The 24,068-nt window shown below is 39.3% G+C and overlaps 2 long non-coding RNA genes across 2 annotated transcripts in view; one reads left to right on the plus strand and one right to left on the minus strand.

The window, feature by feature from the left end:
* The window catches only part of LOC139790378 (uncharacterized), a 65,460-nt gene that overhangs the window by 15,121 nt on the left and 26,271 nt on the right, over positions 1-24,068 (minus strand). The window lies entirely within an intron of this gene.
* Positions 3,842-22,438, plus strand: LOC139789934 (uncharacterized). Its single transcript, XR_011723303.1, has 3 exons — positions 3,842-4,164; positions 15,333-15,399; positions 21,860-22,438. It is a non-coding gene; the product is annotated as an uncharacterized lncRNA (long non-coding RNA).

Genomic DNA, 24,068 nt, shown 5'->3' on the forward strand with positions numbered 1-24,068 from the left:
GAAGGAAAATCCAACTCTTTATACCCAGGTTTCCAGAATGCTTAATTTATTTACCTAATTACATAAATTGAACATTGTTTTCCAAAGCCTAAGGGGTTAGGTCAGAACTCAGGACTTATGTGTAAGACTTAGGGAAGTAGTTTAATCCACATACATTTGCAATATGGTTTTAGCAAACAGAGAAAAAAAGAAAGAAAGAAAGAAAAAAAAAACCCCAAACCTACTTGAGAAATGACTATGGTCAATAAGGAAAATGAGTTTATGTTTCAATAAATAAGTATATATATATATATATGACATACCACATACAGGTAACAGTTAGCATTGTTTCAGGCCACAGGCTTATGCCAAGAACTATTCCCTCATAAATCTGTAAGTGATGTCAGGTCTGAGCCACTATAATATGAATCAACTGAACTTTACAGACAAAAGTAATGACACAGATATATTCAATTTCTTTTCTCTATCCCTCAAAAAGAAAAGAATCACTAAAGCTTTGGAATACTTTCTACAGTCTTTTCTGAGCTGTCCTCTTATTTCATTCCTTGGGTAAGATACAAAAAAATGAGTTCAATACTGAGATGATTATTGCTTCAGTGCCTAGAAGTTAAATTCCATGATGCTGATAAATGCCCTCTATATTGACTGGGAGGGAGTCACATATGTAGACAGAAGCCAGTGTGAGTAGGAGGCAATCCCTATTCCAGGTGCTAGGAGATGGTAGGGAAAAAAGGAGTCTGGAAGGATGTCCCTTGACTGTCTGAAAGCTTCAGTTGTGAAACTTCAGAGCTCAGAGCTCTGGGATACACCTCTGGCACTTCTGCATTTCCCTGGGGAGTCACTACCAAATCAAGGAGGTGATTGAGCTGGAAAATTGCAGTTCTGTTTTTGATGCCACAAAGTTAATTCTCAGCCTGCTCACCTCCCAAAGCAGGCCAACTGTTCAGCTTGGTTGGAATTTTGTATTCTGGAATTTTCTGGATTTTTCTGTTCTGGAAAACAAGACTTTGGGCAGCAGCTTAGCAATGGCTTAATGAAATCAAGAAACCACAGCGTAAGGATAGGAAATGATGATAGGGTGGGGTAGGGTAGGATAGGGTAGGGCACGGTAGGGTAGGGTAGGATAGTGTAGGGTAGGGTAGGGTAGGGTAGGGTAGGGTAGGGTAGGGTAGGGTAGAGCAGGGTAGGAGAACCAAGTGCATCTAACAGATGACTACTGCTACAGGGCAAAAAACCTCTCCTGTTGTTCCCTGCTGGGGTAAGTTTCCACTCCTTTTTCCCCTTGCATTGGCAATGGTTCTTCTTTGACACTCCAGTGATCTGGGTCATGAAATTAAGCTGATTTACTGTAACTTTAAGGGGGGGAGGGGTTGGGGCGTGTTGTATTCCCGTCATATCTCACCACACTTCTCTGCATCCACTTAGATACTGTGCAAAACCATCCTGAGGAGTGTGATGGGGCTCAGAAAGCTGAGGTGAGGGCAGGACACACGGGGAACAAAGTAGAGACAGGATGGAGTAACTGCTTGTGTGGCCCAAACTCTTTGGTGTAGGTATTAGATCACTTCAGCTGGTAATAGCAGAAAGCAAAGTCATGCATTTGAGCCCTGGCACACAGTTGACTGCTTTCTCCTAGCACTGAGAATCTAAGCAGGGACTGGTAATTTGAGAGTTTTCCATGTGATTAGAAAGTGCTGGTTTTTTGGTCTCCCTCTGTGAGATACTCAGCAGTTGCAGGAGGTTTTATTTTGGCCTAACATCACACATTAAAGACAAATGTGAAACAAGAGCACATGAAATATTTATTTTGGAGTATTCTGGTAATAGTTGCAACAGTAAAGATATCTGAGTAAAGCATTCTACTGTTCATCAGAAGGTAAATGACTTAATTATGTGGGAACTAGAAATTAGATTTTTCTAAATGAATAAGCTTTGTTAAGATCAAAGCACACGCTATAAAACAAATTCTCTTTCCTTGAGCTTTCTGTCCCAGTACAGGTACAGATATATTTAAACAATTTTTTTTTTATTCTGTCCATTCCATGCAGCCAGCTATGACTTTATCTTCCTGTTCTTTGGTCTTTTTCTTTACTTTGGATACACAACCCCCTGAACAGCAGGTACAAAATAGTGTCTCTTTTTTCACTTTCCCTCAGTTTTGCTACTTAATATGCAACATTAGTTAGCCCTAAAAATGTTTCTCCACATTTCAAAGGGATTCAGACCACTCCCTTACTTATTGTTTGGAGTCTTTACAGGCATATAAGTGCTAACAAATGCAAAATAAAACAACTTGGTCTTCATGTTGCCAAAGGAAAGTTTCAGACCAAAGAAAAAAGCAGAAAAAAAAATCTGTTCAAGATTCTCAAAACTTCATTGAAAATGTGAGTCCTACTGAGTGCTGGTAATGGTGTTTCCTGCATTTTTACACACATCTCTCAACAGAAAACTATTTAGGTGTAGGTAAAAGTATAGTTCCTAGGTATTGCTAATGTTTTAATCACGTTATACAGATCCCAAAGTCATGGCTGCTGCAATTTCTTATTTTACCACTTCAGAAAAACAAGCAATACAAATACATTTCAAACATTAATAATCTCAGTTTTGGTTGGTTTTGGGGGGAATTTTGTTTTTTTGGTTTTTTTTTTATCTGTCATGACTGCAAGTGTGGTTGCAGGAAGAGAACTGTAGCTTTAACAATGTTGGTGAGAGCCAGTAAAACATTTAAACCTCTCTTCTTCTTAGTGCCCACCTTTGGCAAAATCAAAACTAGAATTTAGGCACTCAAAGTCTAATTTGTGGAGAATTTAAAAGCTTATGTTTGTGACAGACAACATCTCCAGTATCAAATGTTTCAGGCCAAAACCTTGTACCTGTCTGAACTTGACGTACTCTGCATTCCGGATGCACTGTCGTCTATCCAGCTCTCACCTGAGGCCACCTGGAAACTACCACAAGACAAAAAGACATCTCAGAAAGAAAAAAAAAAAAAAAAAAAAAAAAAAAAGTGTGTTCTACAGTAGAAAGAATGAAGCTAACATTTGCCCTTAGCTGGAAATACTGAATGAAGAAAAGAATTTGTCCTGAGGGTTTATGCAGCACAGAAGTAGGTGTAAGTTGTCTCATTCTTATCGCCTTCAAATTGACCTAGTGATAGTAATTCCTTCTGGACCACCTAAGTAGGATATCTTAGGACTTATTCCTATACCTGGCACAACTAATTTCCTAGCTTCTTTTACTCATAAGATCAGACTTTTCCTATGTTGTGCCATGATAAAATGCTTACAAAATACAAAGACAGAATAGAACCCTCTCTCTAATTCTGGCTGCTGAAGACCAATATTCTCCAGAAACTTTAAAGGAAATACAGGCGTGGAAGTTTTCTCTTTAAATTCTGTTGCAATTTGACTTGTTCAGAGCATCCATTTGGTATATATTTTGATTAGTCTATTAAAAATGCAAAACAATTATGGTATTTATGAATTCCATGTACTATTCCAATCTCCTATGCACAAGTGGCTGAATCCTTTTCAGCCACATAATTTGCTGGAAGAAATTACCAGGCAACTGAAGATGTCGTTACACCCAATATTTGTTGTCTGTCTGGTGGAAGAACAGAACAAAGAAACAAGATGATAGAATCACAGAACCATAGAATGCTTGGGTTGGAAGAGACTTTAAATATCATCCAGTTCTACCCCCCCTGCCACAGGCAGGGACACCTCCCACTAGTCCAGGTTGCTCAAAGCCCCATTCAACTTGGTCTCGAACACTTCCAGGGATGGAGCATCCACAGCTTTCCTGAAAAAACCTGTGCCAGTGTCTCATCACCCTCACAGTAAAGAATTTCTCCCTAATCTCGAATCTGAATCTACCTTCTTCGAGTCTAAAACCATTACCCCTCGTCCTCTCACTCCATGCCCTTGTAAAAAGTCTCTGACCAGCTTTCCTGTAGCCCATTCAGGTACTGAAAAGCCACTGTAAAGTCTCCCTAGAGCCTTCTCTTCTCCAGGTTGAATAACCCCAACTCTCTCAGCCTGTCTTCACAGGAGAGGTGCTCCAGCCCCCTGATCATCTTCATGGCCCTCCTCTGGACTCTGTCCAACAGCTCCACGGCCTCCAGGGCCTGTGTTCAGATCTCCAGAATTGGACACAGTACCACAGGTAGGATCTCATGAGAGCAGAGTAGAGGGGGAGAATCACTCCATAGTAGTTTTAAAAACTGAGATCTAAAAATTTGAGAACAAAATTGACAGGCCATCTGAAAAAAAGAGAAATATATTTAACTGCCTTACCATTTGATAGTGGTGGGAAATATGCATAAATAACAAAGAAAATACTGGAATGTAAGGAAGAAGCCTGAAGCACAAGGTGAATGTTAAACATTGAATGGACATTTTCTGAAAAGTGTCAAAAAAACAGAGACATGAATCTCTATATAAATATTTCACATATTACAATTTTCTGTCTCACAAGATAGCTGAAAAATTCCCCATCCTGATTCATCACTAGCATATAAGAATGGATGTACTGGGTCAGACTGAAGATGTCTTTGGCACAGGATTTTGTTTTCAGCAGCTGCCAAAGCAAGAATCATTAGGAAAGACTATAACAAACACTAAAGAATAGAGCAAGCACACTGTGACATCCCCTTACACTCATCTAGTACTGCTGCCTCATACTTGCTCCAAGTCTTAGAGGGTTATACTAAAACCAGAACACCCAAATGCTGCACCATGAGCAGGGTGGGTTTTTTTAAGCCAGGGAATTTTCAGGCTGTTCAGCCTTCGTTACAAATTTCAGTGGTGAAATGTAGGAATCTCAGGGAGGTGTCATAAAGCAAATTTGTGCAAAAGAAATAAGAACAGTAACCAAAAAAAAAAGCCCTTCCAGACTTTCAGTCATTCAGGATAATTTTCTGCATTTCCCCCAGAAAAGCCAAATGAGACGGGTAATATCCTCTGAGCTTTCTGAGTCCTAGGCTTAGTCGCAGACTTGCCTTGACGGGAGGGAATCTTACACAGTTACTTGACCAAAGCTATTATTTACAGCTGGAAACTGAACAACTAACCTGTTGAATATGAGTTTTATTTAAAATTACCTAGTTGCACAGCTTTCATATAAGTTAGGAAAAGATGAGAGTATAGATTTGTACTGTATAGAACTTAGTGTAGAGAAAGCTAGCAAAAGCCCATAGCAAGTTCTGCAGGAGGAAACCAGCCAGCAGACAGCATCATTCCAGGCTCTTGCAAAAATCTTCCATAAATCAACAACAGAGAAGTGATAAAGAGACAGGATCTAATTTGCTGCATAGTGCCAGACCCAGTAAAGGCCCATACTGTCTAACTGCTCTCTCCATTGACTCACTACTTAGACCAGTGCAAGGAAGGTGTGGCACAAAGGCCATATAGTGTCCCTGCACAGCTCTCATCTACATGACTAATTGTCTATCCCTCTTAAAACAGGGCAGTAAAACAGTCCCTGTCAAGTTGTGCATCCTGACCTGTGCCCAGCCACAATATACAGAAAAGCATGAGCTGGTCCATAGCCAAAAAAACACCAGGTGGGATGTTTCAGAAGAATGAACGGATACAGATCAGTTCTGCCACTCATACCACGTCCGTGCTCCATTTCTTAGTGAAGTGAAGATGTTGTGGTACCTACATAGTGATCTACTGTATTAAGTTGTAGGAAAAAAAAGAAATCCAAATTATGGGGTGATGTTCCTTGCACTTCAACTGCATTCATGTTATATTTATTTATAACAATGATGAAAAATTGTTATTGCATCATTTAGGGAGGCAAAGAGCAACCTCTGTCACACTATGACAGTAAACATATAAAGATGCAGAAGAGCATTTTAATTTTTCCTTTGAGAAAAACACATACAAAACCCCAACCAAACAAAAAAACCCACAACAATTAATGTCATTCATGATGGCATTACAACCAGTACAGGATATACTTTCTTGCACATGTGGTGCTTCTCTAATGTTCTCCACAAGTAAATAGAGAAACCTCTTACCTACCCATTTCAGTTCTTACCTTTTACTTCAGATTAATTTTGCACAAGCTTTCATTGAGGAAAAACATTTCCAGGCCAATTTTATTCCATGAAATGGGGATGATCACTAGTGGCACCCTTCACTGCGTACATTATATCTCCCCTATTAAAACTCTTCTGTTATTTTAGAACCAAACTGATTCACTCCTAGTGTCAGTCACACACTTACATTGGTTTACTTTCACTGTGAATCCTGTAACAATAACTGACATACATTGGTATTGATGGAGAAATGAGCATCTGGAATGCAAGAAGCTAAATACTGGCAAGATTTAAGTATTTTTTCTCCCTGTGTTAATAATGAAGGCTTTGCTTTGTGTATTCCTTGTGTATCGCTCCTTACATATTCAAAAAGTACTGTGTGAAAGGGTGAGAAATTCACCCCAGCACAAATACATCCCTTGTGGGCTGCACCTTAATGGCTCAATCTGCCCTGCTGGAATTCAATAGCAAGAGAACAGAAGGAGCTTGGGGTCCGTTTTACAGTGTTGCACATCTCAGGTCAATTTTAAATAACATTACATTAACTTCAGCAAAATAAAAATAATTCAGTAGCTGAGGGCAGTTTTTATCCATGTCACTCTTTTGAGCTGTATTATGTTTTTTAAATGTTGCTTCCCAAATTATGTCCTACTGTGTCTTTCAGAGTAATGTCCTCAGCACAATGACACTGTGTAAGTTCAACTGCATGTCAGCAGAACAATAGATTTGTGAGTTTAAGACCTTGCTGCTCAGGGCCTTGACCAGTTGAATTTTCACAGCATCACAGAATGTTAGTGGTTGAAACAGACCTCTGGAGATCATCTAGCCCAACCATTCTACAGTGACAGGTTCACCTAGAGCAGGTTGTCCAGGATGGCAGCAAGCTGGGTTTTGAATATCTTCAGAGACAGAGTCCACCACCTCTCTGGGTGGACTGTTCCAGTGCTCTGCTGCCCTGAAAGTAAAGTTCCTCCTCATGTTTAGATAGAATTTCCTGTGTTCAGGTTTTTGCCCATTACCTCTTGCCCTGTCACTGGGCATCAATGAGAAAAGACTGTCTCTGTCCTCCTGATACTCACTGTTGAAAGATTTATAAGCATTGATAAGATCCCTAGCTTTGCTTCCCTTTGCTGTATCATCTTCAGAAGTTTCCTGTCCTTCTTGAACCAGAGAGCCTAGAACTGGACACAGTACTCCAGATGTGGCCTCACCTGGGCAGAGGGGGAGGAGAAACACTCTTCTTGATAAATCCCAGGATCTCACAGGCCCTCTTGGCCACAAGGGCACATCTCTGGCCCATGATCATCCTGTTGTCCACCAGGATTCCCAGGTCTTTTTCCACAGAGCTGCTTTCTAGCAACCTGTACCTGTATGTGTTTTTTTTCCTAAGTTCAGCACAAAAGACTTGACCTTGTTGAATTTCAGGTTTCTCTCTGCCCAGTTCTCCAGCCTCCCCAGGCTGGGTGGCAGAGAGAGGATCTGGTGTGTCAGCCAAGTCTTTCCATTTTGTGTTGCCAGCAAACTTGCTGGGGGTACACTCTACTCTTCACCATTAATGACTATATTGAACAGAATTGGACCCAGTACTTACCCCTGGGGATCACCACTTATTTCAGATCTCCAACTACACTCTGTGCCATCATGACAACCTTCTGAGGACTGTCTTTTAGCTAGTTTTCTACCCAACCCCCTGTCCATTCATCCTACCCACACTTCCTAAGCTAGACTTCAAGCTAGACAACATCCACTGCCCTTCCCTCATCTATCCACATACTCATGCCATTGTATAAGTTGTGCTATCAGTCAGACATGACTTCCCCTCAGTGAACCCATGCTGGCAACTGATAACCTTCTTATCTTCCACTTACTTTGAGATGATACCCAGAACAAGCTGTTCCATCATCATTCTAGGGATGGAGTATGTCCACTGATGGAGAGTTCACAGCACCTTTGGTAACTGTTCCAAAGTCACCTTTGTGGTAAAATAAGCATACTCTCATATGAAGTCAGAATTTTCCTTACTCCAGCTTGTGTCCCTCTTGTCCTTCCACTGTGAATCTCCAAGAAGAGTCTGAATCCATTTCTCTATACCCTCCCATATTGTAAATATTTCAGAACAGAAGTAATATCTGACCAATTTTACCTTTTTTAAAGGCATACCAATCCCAGCTGCCTCCCCATATGTCCTATGATCCACCAGAATATCAGCTTCATAGCTCTCTGCTGGACTCACTCCACCATGTCTGTGTCTTTTTTGTATCAGGGAGCCCAAGACTTGATGCAGTACTCTGACTGAGGTATCACTTGTGCCAGGTAGAGGGCAAAAATATCTACCCTTGACCTTCTGGCCTTAACCTTAAAGTCATCATGTTAGTGTGGCTCACCTTCTGCAAGGGCACACTGATGTATCTGTGAAAATATGTCACTCCAAAAGAGGTGAAGATCATAGAAATAATCATAGAATCACCATGGTCAGAAAGGACCTTCAGAATCAACAAATCCAACCACCAGTCCTACACCACTATACATACTGAACCATCTCCTGAAGGGCCACATTAATCTGTTTCTTTAATACCCCAGGGACAGTGACTCCACCACCTCCCTGGGCAACCTCTTCCAATGCTTCACCACTCTTTGCTTGCACTCATATAGATACCTATGCACTGAGTTACACTAAAAACAAAGGTTCTGTTTTGATTGTATGCTTGAATGTAAAATAAGGCTTTTCTTATTCCCATTTCAAATTAAAAACTTATGCATCTCTTACCCTGTACTGTCCAGCTTATAAGACATTCTCCATTCAGAAGGACAACTTGCTCTTTAGCCCATGATAGAAAAATAATACCAAAAAAATACAATAATAATAATAATTAAAAAAAGAGTTTGATCCTGATGACTACAGACTTCAATAGAAAAAAATGGTTCAAGGGAAGAGGTGTAATGAGAAGCAGCGAAGAGGAATAGTGGCATGGGGAGAAAGGAAGAGGGACTAATGAAAGGGCAAAATTGGAAAAGGTAGTGGAAAGGGCAAGAAAATTACTGTAAAGGTGAAAGGTAGTGAGGAAACAGTCTTTAGTCTTTTGAAGAATCTGGAAAGTCTGGCAACACTAGCAAAGACCTTCTCTCAAGCTTCAGAGCTTACTGCAAAAACAGACCCTGCTGACCTCCTCTTTCAAACCCTTTTAAAGTTTTAAATGCTGTAAAATCTATCCTAGTGTTTCAAATAGACTGACTGACTGTTTGCAGTGTGTGAATCCTTGATCAGCCTTTTGGCTCCACACAATCAGCTTTCCACAGTACACTGAGACTCTGGCATTACTTCTCAGTGGCCAGTGCCAGCAGCAACCTCAGTATCAACCATTTCAAATTTGGAAGGATTAAGAGTTTGAATCGAAATCCAGTGATTTGTCTGGCCTAAAGGGATATTTTACGCTTCAATTTTATTTTTTTACAAAATCACTCAGCACTTCTAGCGTCAGTATCTAAACCAACTGGTTTTCTTCTAATTTCACTTTTCAGCTTTCAAACTTTATGTTCAAACTTCCCCTCCTACTTTTTAGCCATTTGCCCAACAGGATCAAACAGGGAATTTTTGTGTAATGAACTCCTTTCTCCATGACCACAGCTTTCACAGTGGACAGCAAAAACGTTGCAAATAGGGCTTTATTTATTTATTGTATTTGTTATATAACACCCATCCCCATGTATCTGGCTGCCCTACAAAAGCTAAAGGCATAAAAAAATAAAATAAGGCAATAGCCAGTGGCCAGGGAGAAGCAGCTGTTCTGCCAAGAGAAGAGCTAAGAAAAAAACAACTCAGAAAAAAAGAGTTGTTGAGAAAATCAAGATAAAATGATCAAGGATGTACTGTCCTGAAAGGTCAGCAGAATTTATTATCCAGGCTTTGGCATGCCTTGTCTGCTTGATTGCCATATAGAAGCATTTTACAATCAGCCCTGGAGGTTAATGCAAGTGAAAATGTTTTGTAAACCTATCAATGAAACAAAAACATTATCTGCAGCTGTCCAAATGTCATAGCAGTGTGAAAAAAAGAAAGAACTGTGGCACTCAACCGTAACTTCTTAACAAAGATGGGTACAGTTTACCTTCATCTGTTAGGGTCACCACCATAAACAGTCATGTAAAAGTTATTGTGACTGCATAGCAAGAACCAAACAAAAGCAATCTGAATTATCTCTTACTACTAAAAATAAAAGTCAGTATCAAAACTACTGTAGAAAAGGAAGTTACTCATAGCACAAAAAAGACACCTTATTTCCAGAGAATTTAAAATAATTGTTAGCACACCATTTATCTTCAAACCTGTTGATTCTCTTATGCAGCAATGTATCTGAGATATTTCACTTCACAACACAGTGGGGGGAAGGGGGGGGGGAGAAAGAGGGGTAATGGAGGGAGGGAAGAGGGGGAGTTGTTCATTGTTCAATTTATTTAACGTAGCAGAATGCAGAAAATGAATTAACTTTTAGCCCCAGCAGAAGAACAGCATGATCTTAAGTTCTTGGACAGTACAAATGCCAGCCAGATCCTCCCAGGTTTTTAGTCAGTATGAGTACATGTAGATGTTGAAACCTGCCTGGGAGATGAGCTGACAGGTTCAGTGTGCAGCTGAGATTAATTACGTCACTCATACTACTGGGCAGGTGATGAAACTGTTTCACTCTTTTGCTTTTTCCTCACATTCCCTACTGACCTGGCAGATTGCACTGGAGATTCCTCCTGGTACAGAAGCAGAATATGAGTATTTTAGGAGATGCATCCTTTCTGGTTATAGCTGTTCCAGCTCAAACAGATACAACTCCTGTTCCTCCCTGGCTTTTCTCAAGTGCAGCCCTTGCGGTGTTCACTGTGCTTTCTGTTTTGGCAGCAGACCTTCTCTGCAAGCACCATCTAAAACATTTCAGTCAAACTGAGACAAATTCACAGGATTCAGTGGAAATCTTACATGCATGACTACTTCCTAAATACATCCTAACAGGTCGAAGTACTGATTTACAAGAAATAAAAAGCATAAAAATCCACACAGGCATTACACCATAAATATTACCCATTGTTATAAGAACCTTACATTCTCCTCTTTTTCTCTTTTATCACCAAAATCCTAAGCACAATTTAAGTTCCTTCCATGATGACACTGTGCTTTAGAAAACCTTCCTCTTAAATTTCCAATAAGTAATTGGAAATTACTTTATTCCCACCAACTCCCTTCATAAGCCCTCAAGATCCTGGCAAAAGTCCAGCTATAAATCTTTCGTGTTTCTTTCCCATCATTGTATTCCTTTCAATTCTCCTTCCTTTCCAATCTCCAGATTCAAAAAGAAAAACAGCAACTCTGACAGAAGGGCCAGTTCTCCAAAAAACTGATTTGTATGGTACAGCCTACCCTGATTCAGTGTCTTCAGACAGAAAGCCCTCCAGGGCACAGGCTATATCTTTTCTTTGCTCAAAGGACACAAATGGCCCAACCCTGGCTGAGAATCTGGATGCTATCTGGATGCTAACAGATGCTTTGATCTCCCTATCAGTCCATCCCCACAACACATCAGGCTCAGCCTGCTGACTCTCTTTTGTATTTGTCATCAGACATTACATCCATATACAAACTAATGTACATTTATTCTTTTTTTGAAAAAGACTCCTTGTCCTTATTCTCCCTGTATGTGAGCCTGAGCTCAATGCATCAGTCCCTTACAATCTCTGAATCTGTGCTCACAATTCACCCCTCATAGGACTCCGTGCTTGCATGCACCCCAATATGAATGGCTCACCAGTCAGAAACCGAACCTCCTAATACCTATATTCAAATATGGATTTTAGAACATGCCACAATTGCAGATAGTAATATCAGAAAGTACGTGGAACACTAATCCCTGTGAGTGTTTTCACTCCACTGTCCACACCATCATGCAAATACAAAAGGTGTTTTCTAAACTGCTTGTCATGCAAGGCCCAAACTGAACACTCGCAGGGGCTGAATCACCTCTTTTACATGAAGAAAATATTGCTTTTGATTGCAGGGTTGAGGTTTTTGGCAGGGTACAAGGCAGCTCCCAGTGTGGCTGCCTGTATCACACAGAACTGTATATGGCTGGAGGGCAAACATAAGATTCCCACTGTGCCAACATATCAGCCTTCATAAACACAAATATGGAATGAAAAATAAGAAGCAGCAAGACTACAAGATGCCAGCAGTACTTGCTGTATTTATTATTCTAGTGCATATGCTCTGAGTAAAAAGATGCCTGCAGGGGTTTTACTGCCATTCTCCTTCAAAATTAGGCATTCCTAAACGTGCAACAGCTGACAAAAACACATTTCAAGTTTAAAAAGATCATATTTGGAGAAATGTAATTTAGGAATAACTATATTTTTCTTACAGACTTTTCAGTTTTTATTTTCTCACCAGAGTGCATCTCAAACCACTGTCTTTCAATGAATTGTACCTGAACTGTACCCTTGCAATGCAGTGTTTAAGAACAAAAGGTTTCCCAGCCTCTTCAGTAGACAGCAGGTCACAATAAAGATGCATACTGTAGGAATAGAATTACACACAATCCACCTCTGACAAAAGAAATTTAGTTAAACTTGATAATCTTCCAGAGATATTATTCAATTAGAACAATTTGGATTATTCCCTTTTTTAATTTTGATAGAATGGATCATGATAGGTAATATTTGGATGGCCACTTTCACTCTTTCAGTTACTCTTTAAGTAACACCTAAGTTCTATATGAAATTTCTTCATAATAGCCCTGGGAAGCAACTCATAACTCTTACTGTAAGTGATGTAAAATCCCTATTTTTTGCTTCTGAATTTGGTCAGTGACTGCACATTTTTCTGAAAACAAAGCAGCCAATTTCTATTCCTCATCTGAACCACAACTCTCACATTATCATGCTTAGATACCGTGCTTAGAGACTCTACTTTTTACTCTTGATTCACAAAGAACCCACAGGCACCACCAGAATGAGAGCAGTGCCAGGGTACGGCAGCTTCAAGATCAAAGTGCAGATTTGTCAAGAAGATAACAAAGAATAGGAAAACAAAATCCCTTCAACTATACAAAGTCATTGTGCATCAGTACCAAGAAGATTCTACTCATTACCACACTTATGAGCAAAAGGAAGAAGCAGACATTAAGAGTAAAGGCTGAGTGACATTAATGAGGTTGCAAAAATGTAGTTGAGATACTTGTCCCCTGACTTCTTTTTGTGTGGAATATGATCAGTGATGAATTAACATGCTGGAAGTGAGAGGTTTGCAAGCTTTTCTAAACCCAGAAGAATGTCTGGTTTAAAATAAACACTATTGCTGTTTGGAACAGTCTCCCCCAAAACTTTTAGACTACCAGTGGAAAAAAATTTGTAACATCAAATATTTCTTAATAACATTTTTGTTTAAATTTTGGTAGGATTTACAAAAAGGAAATAATTATAGGAGTGCCTACAGAGTGAAGGATGTAAATGTTTTACTGTCTTCAAGACTCTTGTTCAAATATGCTAAAGAATGCTATACTGATGGCCCCAATATAAAAAACATTTCCCAAATGACATGATCAAGTCAGTTGAACTGAGTGATCTAGAGTGGCAGTAAAACTAGAGAAGCAGTATATAAAGGTGGTCCTAATTTCTGTTCTAGTGACAACCATTTTCCAAAAAGTTCTGACTCTCTGCTGCTTAATAGGATTGTGATCAACGTTTTCTCTTGTTGTCTGCTTCTGCCAAACACACGTATCAGCAGCTACAGCCTGTCAATCCTGCAGCCCTATGTTTGTAACACGTCAGCCTATTCAACACAGCTTCTCACTGGCTCTTTGACCTCAGCCACTGCTTTGCGCTGTAGCTCCCTTTGGTTCATAAAGGAACATCTGACTATTCCTTCATTTACCATCTTTTGTAAAACCGAAATATATAACATTGTCATTTTCTACTATTGTAGCAAGCACAGACATTATCTTGTCTATGACCAAAAAAAATAATAATCAGCATTTGGCATTAGCAAGCATGGTAGTTTCAGCCCAAATGATAAAAAACTGTACAAACACAGGATATTAAATAATGAATGAACTTATACATATAATCAGTTGTTTACAACTTTGAAAGACAAGTTTAGTTTGTTTTATGCACTCCACAAAAAAATGGTTTTGGCATTAAGTTAATCTCAAAATTTACCTGAATAGAATTTCAGAACTTTCAAGACTAAATCTTTGACATGAAAGCATTTAGTAGGGTACTGAAGGACTGGTACACTAATAATGAACAGAAAAACAGTGCTGTGAGTGCCACCATATGCTTAAACATTCTCTGTTTTTTCCCTGGAAATATTGCATAACCTATGGCAGTAAATTTCATACAATGGTGAGACCACCAAGCTCTTCCAGGGGGTGATCATCTCTCAACTCTGCCCACCTCTCTAATACCAGCAGCACTGTCTTTTCTGTTTTTATGTACCTGACTCCGATGCTTGTTGGCTCTTTTTATGATTTAGGTTACAAAGCAACAACAAATAATTCCTAAACAAGTTCTAGGTGACTTTCTAGCCCAGTTTATATTCCCGTAATCTCACTTGTTGGTCAAGGATTCCTTCAAAAGCCATATGTAGCTTTCACTCTTAGTAAAACTTCATGTTTATGATTTTGCAGGCTCATAAAAGGCAAATACAGATGTCAGAAAAGTCTTGTCTTCTATGGGCTGTTCCCAGTAAGTAATGTGATCAAACAGCCAGCTACAGAATATTCATGAGGGTAATGGTGTTTTTCAAAGATTTTTTACTTAAGAAATATGCAAAGCAATTGATGGATACTTTAATGTGTTATCTCAGTCTGAAGAATCTGTTCTGAACAAGATAAAAATCAGCTACCAAACAGAAGTTTCACAAGATCCTCCACAGTTACACCTTTTCAAAACATGTAGCTTTAAATTCAGCCAAAGATAGTCTTAGACTAAGGACAGTTAAAATCATAAGCTTCTACTAATTTTAAAAACATAAGCAAAGGATCTTAGCATTGCAATGTAGGGAGATGTTGATTTCTCTATACTAGCATGGACAATTTCTGCTACTTTTATCTTTCTGAAAAATTACCTTAAAACCTTCTCTCATAACAGTTTAGAATATAGTAGAAGCCACAAGTTTAATTTTTCTTGTTTTATATTTAAAAAGGCAAAGGTCTTTCTGTCTAAGGGTTGAATAATATGCATTCAAATAGTTTAAATATTTTCAGTCTTTACCTCCCTGATTGTATGTGTCCTATGCCTTTTTGTTCAGAGACTTGTTGAAATAATGGTGCCCATGGATAGCCTCATATATAAAATATCACTGCTAATATTCCACAGTAAGTCATGATTTCACCTTGCTATTTGATTTTTACAAACTTATGTAGAAAATTTATACTGGTTTTCATTTTAAGTTATTCTAAAGTAATTATTTTATTATCGTACTTAATCTAAAAGTCATTATTTTATTTAATTCAAACTTTATTTTATTTAATTCAAACTTTATTTTATTTAATTCAAACTGCTGTAACCTGCTACAAAGGTTTTAAGGTTCAAATCTGAAAAAAATAGAACACCGGGAAAAACACATTTCACAATTATTTTAACAACATTTTCACATTTCTATTTCACAAATTATGAAGAAAAACCAAACCAGTTTTCCATCCTGGGCTCCTTTTTTGGCAATAATATTTAATTATATATATAACGAGACCTAAAACCTACTGCATTTGACTCTGCCTTCAAGAATGATGTACTGTGTCAAAATGTACCTGACAGGTTTACAAACATCTTTACTAGTGCCAGCTGTGAAGGGTACATGAAGTTTTACTAAGAGTGAAAGATTCCAAAATGCCATAAATTGAATTTTCATTTTTTATATTTAAAAAAAAATACTGAAATTTCATTACTGTTTGTTATAAAGTCTGTAGCAAATAAAAATAAAAAATCATTTTAAAATAGCAGAAAATTTATTTGCTCTTGCTATATTCTGATGTACCATAATATCTGATGTCATCTACAGCCTGTTACAAACAGAATTTTCAAAATCACTTCTGAGGTTCTATTTTAAGTGTATACTGCACACATTCGTGCTTTTACTTATACACAAGTTTCCAAGGAAACCAAACACATGTGACATTCCCTCACGCCCTAAAACCAATTTTCCTTATACAGGAATTAAAAATTAAAAAATAAAAACAAACAAAAAACCCAACAAAAGGACAAAAGGTAAAAAAAAAAAGAAAGAAAGAAAAAAAAAAAAAAAAAAAAAAAAAAAGAGAGAGAGTCAGAGACTGCTTCTTGAAGATTGCTGTGCACACTGGGTGCTGAGACCTCAGCTGGCAGTGTACATATGTATGAGGATTGAGGTGTATGTACAAGGGCTCTGCAAATTCTCTGATATTGTGCTGTTAAGTACAAGAACAAAGAGAACAGGTCCGCAATCCCAGGACTAAGAGAGGCTGTTATGATGTACTGATACCCCACTGCCACAGCCAAGTGTGTCCCTTCTCCAGGGCTCTTATCTGAAGCACTCAGACAATGAATAGAACTGTAAGTTTTTCTAACAGGGCTTAGAAGCCCAGAGACAAAATCTCCCTTCAGGAAGCAGTTCAGTAATATTTCTTCTTAAAAATTAAAAAATCAAGAGGAAACTAGCAGCTGTCTTGCATGCTGCATCAGTTTGCTCATTGCAACCTACAAAATCACAATGACAGAAGAAAGTAATTTGAACACTGGAACATAATGATAATTTATGAAAAGAGGCATGATGAATCTTGACACCTCTGTGAAGGATAACAAAAAGTCCTTCTACAGATACATCAATGGAAAAAGGAGGGGCAAGGAAAACATCCATTCTTCACTGGACATGGGTGGGAATATAGTTGTCAAAGATGAAGAAAAGGCTGAGGTATTTAACACCTTCTTTGCCTCAGTTTTCAACAGTAAGACAGGTTATCCTGAGGACAGATGGCTTCTGGAGCTTAAAGAAGGTGACAAGAATCTAAACAGCCCCCCTGTAGTCCAGAAGGAAACAGTCAGTGACCTGTTGAGCTGCTTGGATCCCCACAAGTCTATAGGACCGGATGGGATCCACCCAAGGGTGATGAGAGAGCTGGCAGAAGAGCTCGCCAAGCCTCTCTCTGTCATCTACCAACAGTCCTGGCTCACTGGGGACATCCCAGATGATTGGAAGTTGGCGAATGTCACGCCAATCCACAAAAAGGGCCAGAAGGAGAACCCAGGAAACTACAGGCCCGTCAGCCTGACCTCAGTGCCTGGCAGGGTTATGGAACAGATCCTCCTCAGTGTAATCACACAGCACCTGCAGGATGGGCAAGGGATCAGACCCAGCCAGCACGGGTTTAGGAAGGGCAGGTCCTGTCTGACCAACCTGATCTCCTTTTATGATCGGGTGACCCGCCTGGTGGATGAGGGGAAGGCGGTGGATGTGGTCTACCTGGACTTCAGCAAAGCCTTTGACACCGTCTCCCACAGCATCTCCTGAAAAAGCTGTCAGCCCACAGTCAGACAGGGGCACTCTGCACTGGGTTAGGAACTGGCTGGAGGGCCGGGCCCAGAGAGTGGTGCTGAACCGTGCTTCTTCCAGTTGATGGCCGGTCACCAGTGGTGTCCCCCACAGTGTTGGGCCCAGTTCTGTTCAATATCTTTATTGATGATTTAGATGAGGGGACTGAGTCCACCATCAGCAAATTTGCAGATGACACTAAGCTGGGGGGAAGTGTCAATCAGCTGGAAGGCAGGAGGGCTCTGCAGAGGGACCTGGACAGACTGGAGAGTTGGGCTGATTCCAACGGGATGAGGTTCAACAAGGCCAAGTGCCGGGTCCTGCACTTTGGCCACAACAACCCCATGGGGAGTTCCTGGCTGGGCACAGAGGGGCTGAGAGCAGCCAGACAGAAAGGGACCTGGGATTCTGGATTGACAGGAAGCTGAACATGAGCCAGCAGTGTGCCCAGGTAGCCAAGAAGGCCAATGGCATCCTTGCCTGTATCAGGAACAGCATCGCCAGCAGGTCCAACGAAGTGATTCTGCCCCTGTACTCAGCCCTGGTGAGGCCACACCTCGAGTACTGTGTCCAGTTCTGGGCCCCTCAGTTCAGGAAGGATATCGAGGTCCTGGAGCAGGTCCAAAGGAGGGCAACCTGGCTGGTGAAGGGACTCGAGCACAGACCCTATGAAGAGAGGCTGAGGGAGCTGGGGGTGTTCAGCCTGGAGAAGAGGAGGCTCAGGGGAGACCTCATCACTCTCTACAACTCCCTGAAAGGAGGTTGGAGCCAGGTGGGGGTTGGGCTCTTTTCCCAGGCAACTCTCAGCAAGACAAGAGGGCACGGTCTCAAGTTGTGCTGGGGGAGGTTTAGGTTGGACATTAGAAAGAATTTCTTTAAGGAGAGGGTGATGAAGCATTGGAATGGGCTGCCCCGGGAAGTGGTGGATTCTCTGTCCCTGGAGATATTTAAAAAGAGACTGGATGTGGCACTCAGTGCCATGGTCTGGTAACTGCAGCAGTAGTGGATCAAGGGTTGGACTTGATGATCTCTGAGGTCCCTTCCAACCCAGCCAATTCTATGATTCTATGATTCTATGATGGGCCCTTTTACATTTACCAATGTCATTTCAGAGAAAAACAGTTCAGGAAACTGTTTGACGAAGATGAAAAAAAAAATTAGTTTGTATTTACCTTTAAAGATTATATGGAAATCTGGGCTTCTATGGAGATGAGTTTACGTTTACTACAAGGAACTTGGGGATGCCATTATTTGTGTTGGTTAGAAAGCCTGTGACTACTCTATACCAACACTAGCCAAAATTATAGTATGACCATCCGAAACAGACATTAAATATATAGAAATATTTTTTTTTAAATATAGAAAAATGCCATGAAAAATATAGAAAAAGCACCTGAAAAAAAGTTGGTAAAATAAGTAAAAAATCTACAAGGAAAAGAATGTTTGCTTGATGAAGGAAAAGTGTTGGAATATTCTATATAAATGGTATGTCTAAAAATGACCTTATACAAGATCATAAGGTACCTAAAGGGGAAAAGGAAAGGACCAGAAGGAAAGCAAAATCCTGACTGGTTACTGCTGATGGAAATCTGATCTGTAGCTGATCTCCACCCCAGAATCCTGGGCAAAATGCCCCCCCAGGATAATCTAAATACTCCTATTTAATAAATTCCCCACAAATATATGCATCTGATATACAAACAATGTACACTGTGACTCCTAAACTATGCTGTGATTTTTGAAACTTCAAGGGGCATTTTTAATGTAAGCCAAGGGAAGTTCTATGTTTCATATTTTTTTAAAGCATGAATTTGTAGTACATGGTTAGTGTGTAAAAAACAGCCTCTATTAAAAATGTTTACAGAAAAAATATTAAGTACCGACAACCGACAGAAGAGTCACATTGGTGGAATTAGTGGAAAATTAAATTAGTTGCATTTTACAAATCTTTTGCACTGCATTTAGTGAAATTTTAGGTATCAGTGTAAAAGAAAAGAGATTAAGCTTTTCATACATCACAAATAAAATGGGGGGCTTCAAAATAAACAATTTTAATCTGAGGCAAAGCATATTTGATTTGCATGGTATTCACATAGGACAATCAAAATATGGTATGATTCCTACAGTTCAAACAAGATTTCAACTGCTCTAACTACATTTTTTGTGTAATCAGGAGTTCAGAGTTCTATTTGTTACTGCACCATTGTAGAAATTTAATAGCTTGTGATTATACAGTTTACATAACTCGTTTTAAGCTGTTTGAATGCAGCATGACAAAAGCAGCTGAATGTGGTAATCTCATTTCATTCATCTACTTTTATTCTCCTGTTTTGACCCACTGAATCACTGAATTCTCTCTTTAACAACTATTAAGAATCTGATAAAAAAATTAAAAGCTTTCATATTCCTGAGCATAGAGGAGGTCAAGAGAAGCAGATACCTTTCAAGAAGTACTCAGATCTCAGAGAAAGCACTTTTCCCAAGATGACACAGCCTTATAGGTGATACATTTTAATGTTCGCACTAAACCAAAATTTCTTGATTGTTCTACAAATAATTTGATAATGGTTTTACAGCATTAATGAATCATCAGGAAATTAATATCAAAGCACAGCTGACCAGGTTCCTATTCAGCACTTCTGAATCACTGCTCACTGAGCAAAGCAACCACTGGACAACTGAGGTTTTGCGTAAGCAAAATGGGAGTCAGGAAACCTGGACTCCCATTGGGAGTTTTGCCTGGACATGGAGTGAGCTGAGACTTCTGGTGAATGGGGCCATTCACAGAGGAGCTAAGTAAAGCACCCAATACATCACCATTTTGAAGTTAACACTTCAAAACTTCTGAGTGGTAAATATAACTGGAAGAAATACAGGGACTTTTGGAGCCATGTGAAGGGCTTGTATAAAGCAGCACTTCAGATGCATTGTCTCTTATTTCCCCCTGTTTTGGCCTAAACATTTTTGTTCTGGCTGTTTGCTCTGCTATTCCCTCTGGTTTAACAAATTAATTAAAATAATTTCTTTTTTGCATACTGTCTGTAAGCAGAAGAGACATCACTATTCAGACTGGAAGAGGTGACATTTTTGCAGAAAAATCTGTTCCACTGTTCATATACTGTACTACTGTTTAGCTGGAGGGGGGAATGGTTTCTAACTAACTTGCTCTCAGCATGCTGCTGTGTGAGTGCATATCCAATGATCTACAGAGACACTCCCATTATTGCTTTGTGAAACATGCACACATCGGTATGAGTGCGACCTCCAGTCCCATTTTCTGACCCAACTGAGAGCTGGTTATACCAGCAGAACACCAGGAAAAGCCAAGAATGAAGTAGAGAACGTGAGAGAACAGGGAAATAGAGTATTGCAGACTACACACTGTAGAAGCACAAAATAAAGGGTTGCTTTGGAACAGGTGTCTAAGAACCAGATAGGGCCAAATCTAAGCTTTCCTCAAAACTGATATTCACTCATTCAATAAAACCCCAGGACCTGTCTTTAATAATTTTTCTCTGGCTGACAAGAAAGAAGAGGTGGACCAAAAAGTACAAAGCAAGACAGACTTAATGGAGGAAAAGTGAGGAGAGAGATGTACCTGCAGAGACAGGGAGTATCTCCTCTGTCAGGTAAAAGAAGACAAGGCTGAAGGTAGTTTTCTCTTGGGGCAGAAGTTCAGAATGGAGCAGAAGGGATGGAGTTAAGTGACTGCATGAAGAAACAAACCTAATATGTATTATATAGTGAATCTGTAAATGAAGGATAGGACACTATACTACGGCTAGAATATTTGATTTACAACTCCCTTTTAACAGCTTCTGGTCTGAATGAAAAGACTGTTCTTTGTGTTCTTTCTAAAGATGCATTAATAATGTATGTCAGAAGTGCTTTCTTTGTATACCAAATAAATCTAAATAAAAACAATGTACATTGCATCAATTTTTTGTGTTGTTATAGAAAAGACAGTTTTAAATGTAGACTCAACACATTTTTGTTTCTTGATTTTTCTTAACTTTTAATGCTAATTTCTTTAGTACAGCAGTAATATTCACAACCTCTCAGTCACTGGGTGAAGAATCTAGTCCTAATGAACAGAACAAATTTAGCTAACATATCACACCAGTGATATTTCATCTTTCCTTTGAAATATATTTGTTCACCCTGCTATCAAACAATTGAATTCTCTATAGATCTCATGGCAGGCATTTGATCATGTTTCAAGAAGAAAAATGGGCAACAAATATTAAAGAACTGTTCTTGTTTTCTTTTAGGTAAATTACAAATTAGCAATGAGCTCCTCAAGCCCTGGATCCCAACAGAGAATGGAATTTCAGAATGAAAAACATAGCACAAAAATAAATACTGAGCACCACACAGTCTAAGTGTCTGGATGCCAGAGATACTATGAAACAGAGATATTTTGACATCTTCCATGGTATATCAAACAGAGATTATCCAGAAGAATCTAATGACTTTAAATCATCTTAGCTTATGTGGACTGGAAAGACAGAAACAGAGATAACTTTCTTCCATTCTGCTTTCCAAACCTGATGCTGCTTTTTTCCCTTGCTAAAAATTTGCATGTGTTCTCAGAGCCTGTTTCTTTCGCACAATAAACAATGACAGGCCCTCCTGCCAAAAAATGTCCAAATGCTAAACAGTTACTATTATAGTCATTATTATAACAGCAACTTTGAGCTGTGTGCTTTTAAATTATAACTATTTTTACAAAAGATTTTTATGTGTCTTCATTGCAGTAATTATGATTCCATAGTAGTAAAAATGTATTTAAAAAGTCACGTTACTGCTCCAAATAAATGAGTTTCCTTAAATAAACTTCATACAAATGAGTGGTTTTCTTTGTATTTCTCTTACTTTCTGTGCTAACAACAAACTAGGATTTTATAAACAGCTGATAAACCATTGTTTCATTATGAAAATGACTATGGACAAAAATGTCAAATGAGAAGCAATGTTTTATTTGAAATTTGTTTCATACAGATCATAGCAGATTCTAGTTCAGAAATATGCATTTCTTTTTAGTCTTATTTCTTACTTATCTGCCCTTCATTTTTTTGAGGAATTCATATCAAGAAAGTAAAGAAATGAAAAGGGAATCTGGGACCATATGTGCTACATAGGCTAACCACTGTATTAGCGATAAGCCTGTAGACTCTGTAAAGAATAAGCAGTATACAGAGCATCACAAGATCCAAGAAAACAGCTTCTTCAACAGCCAGTCTGGGAGGGAATAAAGGCAGAAAGCAGTTCAGCTGGTGGAACACTCACCAACAAATATATGGGATCATTGCTCTGGTGCTACTGTGATCATCAGGGATTGGAAGTCACTACTCAGGGTGTGCTTCCAGCCAAAGCTTTCCCAGGGGTTTCTCAGTAGCTCAGCCGATTCACAAGCTAAAATCAGGAAGAGGAAATAGAGAGAGACCTGATAGAAAGAGGATAGCAAGTTTCTGGCTCCAATGCCATGCTCCTTTGTAACTAGCCACAATGCTCTATTAACTTTTCAAATAACCTGCCTGTCCTTCAGCACCCATTTAAGTTGTTGCCACTAGCTGTGGGAAAGCCAGTGAAGCTGTAGGATACAGGGGTTTGCATCTGAAACACCATCAGCTATGGAAGAGATCCCATTAGATTTCTTACAATAACACAACCCCATCCTATCTCCCATCTTTCCTACACAACTTTGCCTATTCTTTGATTAGAATTGGTCTATTGTAAATCCAGACTTTCACATTCTTGATAAGACAGGCAGGGGAAAAGTTCATGAGCCACATCCTCTACTGGTTTAGCTTCATTTCCCTTCCCCCTCCCAAGAGTGAGGGGGTGATCCGACTCACTGTGCTGAAAGGAAACAAGGTTGTCTATTCAGCTGCAGGCAGACATACAGTGTGTGTGAAGGCCGAGACAGCCTATGATGCTGAATGGAGATACTAGAGGTTCATGTTTCTCTGCTGGGAATTTTCACAGAGCAGAAAAGGAATGCCGCGTTTTTGTTGTACAACTTCCGACTGACAATTGACAGAGCTCGGAAGCATAAAATCATAATTATTCTCATGGCACAAGACTCCGAAATGTAGGAATAAAAAGGGACCAAGAGGATTTGTTGGCTGGTTTGAGTCAGCAATGTAATGACTGTAATGGGACACTAAGTAGAACTGTAGAAACAGATCACTGAAAATCTGAGTCCTGCTGATTACATTGGCCATTACTACCCCACATTCTGCCTTATCTCAGGCAAAAAACCTTTGCTTTTGAAATGGTTTGGTTTGGTTTTTGTTGTTGAGTTTTTTTTTGGGGGGGGTTGGTTTTTTTTTTTCTGGAATATTATTATAGTATTTTTATAATAAACATTTTATTTTTACTATCAACATAAAAATTTGAAACATAATTTTTATTGGTAATTCTGCTAGACCAATGATTTGCAATGCATCAAACATAAACTGAAGTGCAGCATAACCA

Source organism: Heliangelus exortis, chromosome Z (genome assembly GCF_036169615.1).
Source record: "Heliangelus exortis chromosome Z, bHelExo1.hap1, whole genome shotgun sequence".
NCBI lineage: Eukaryota > Metazoa > Chordata > Aves > Apodiformes > Trochilidae > Heliangelus > Heliangelus exortis.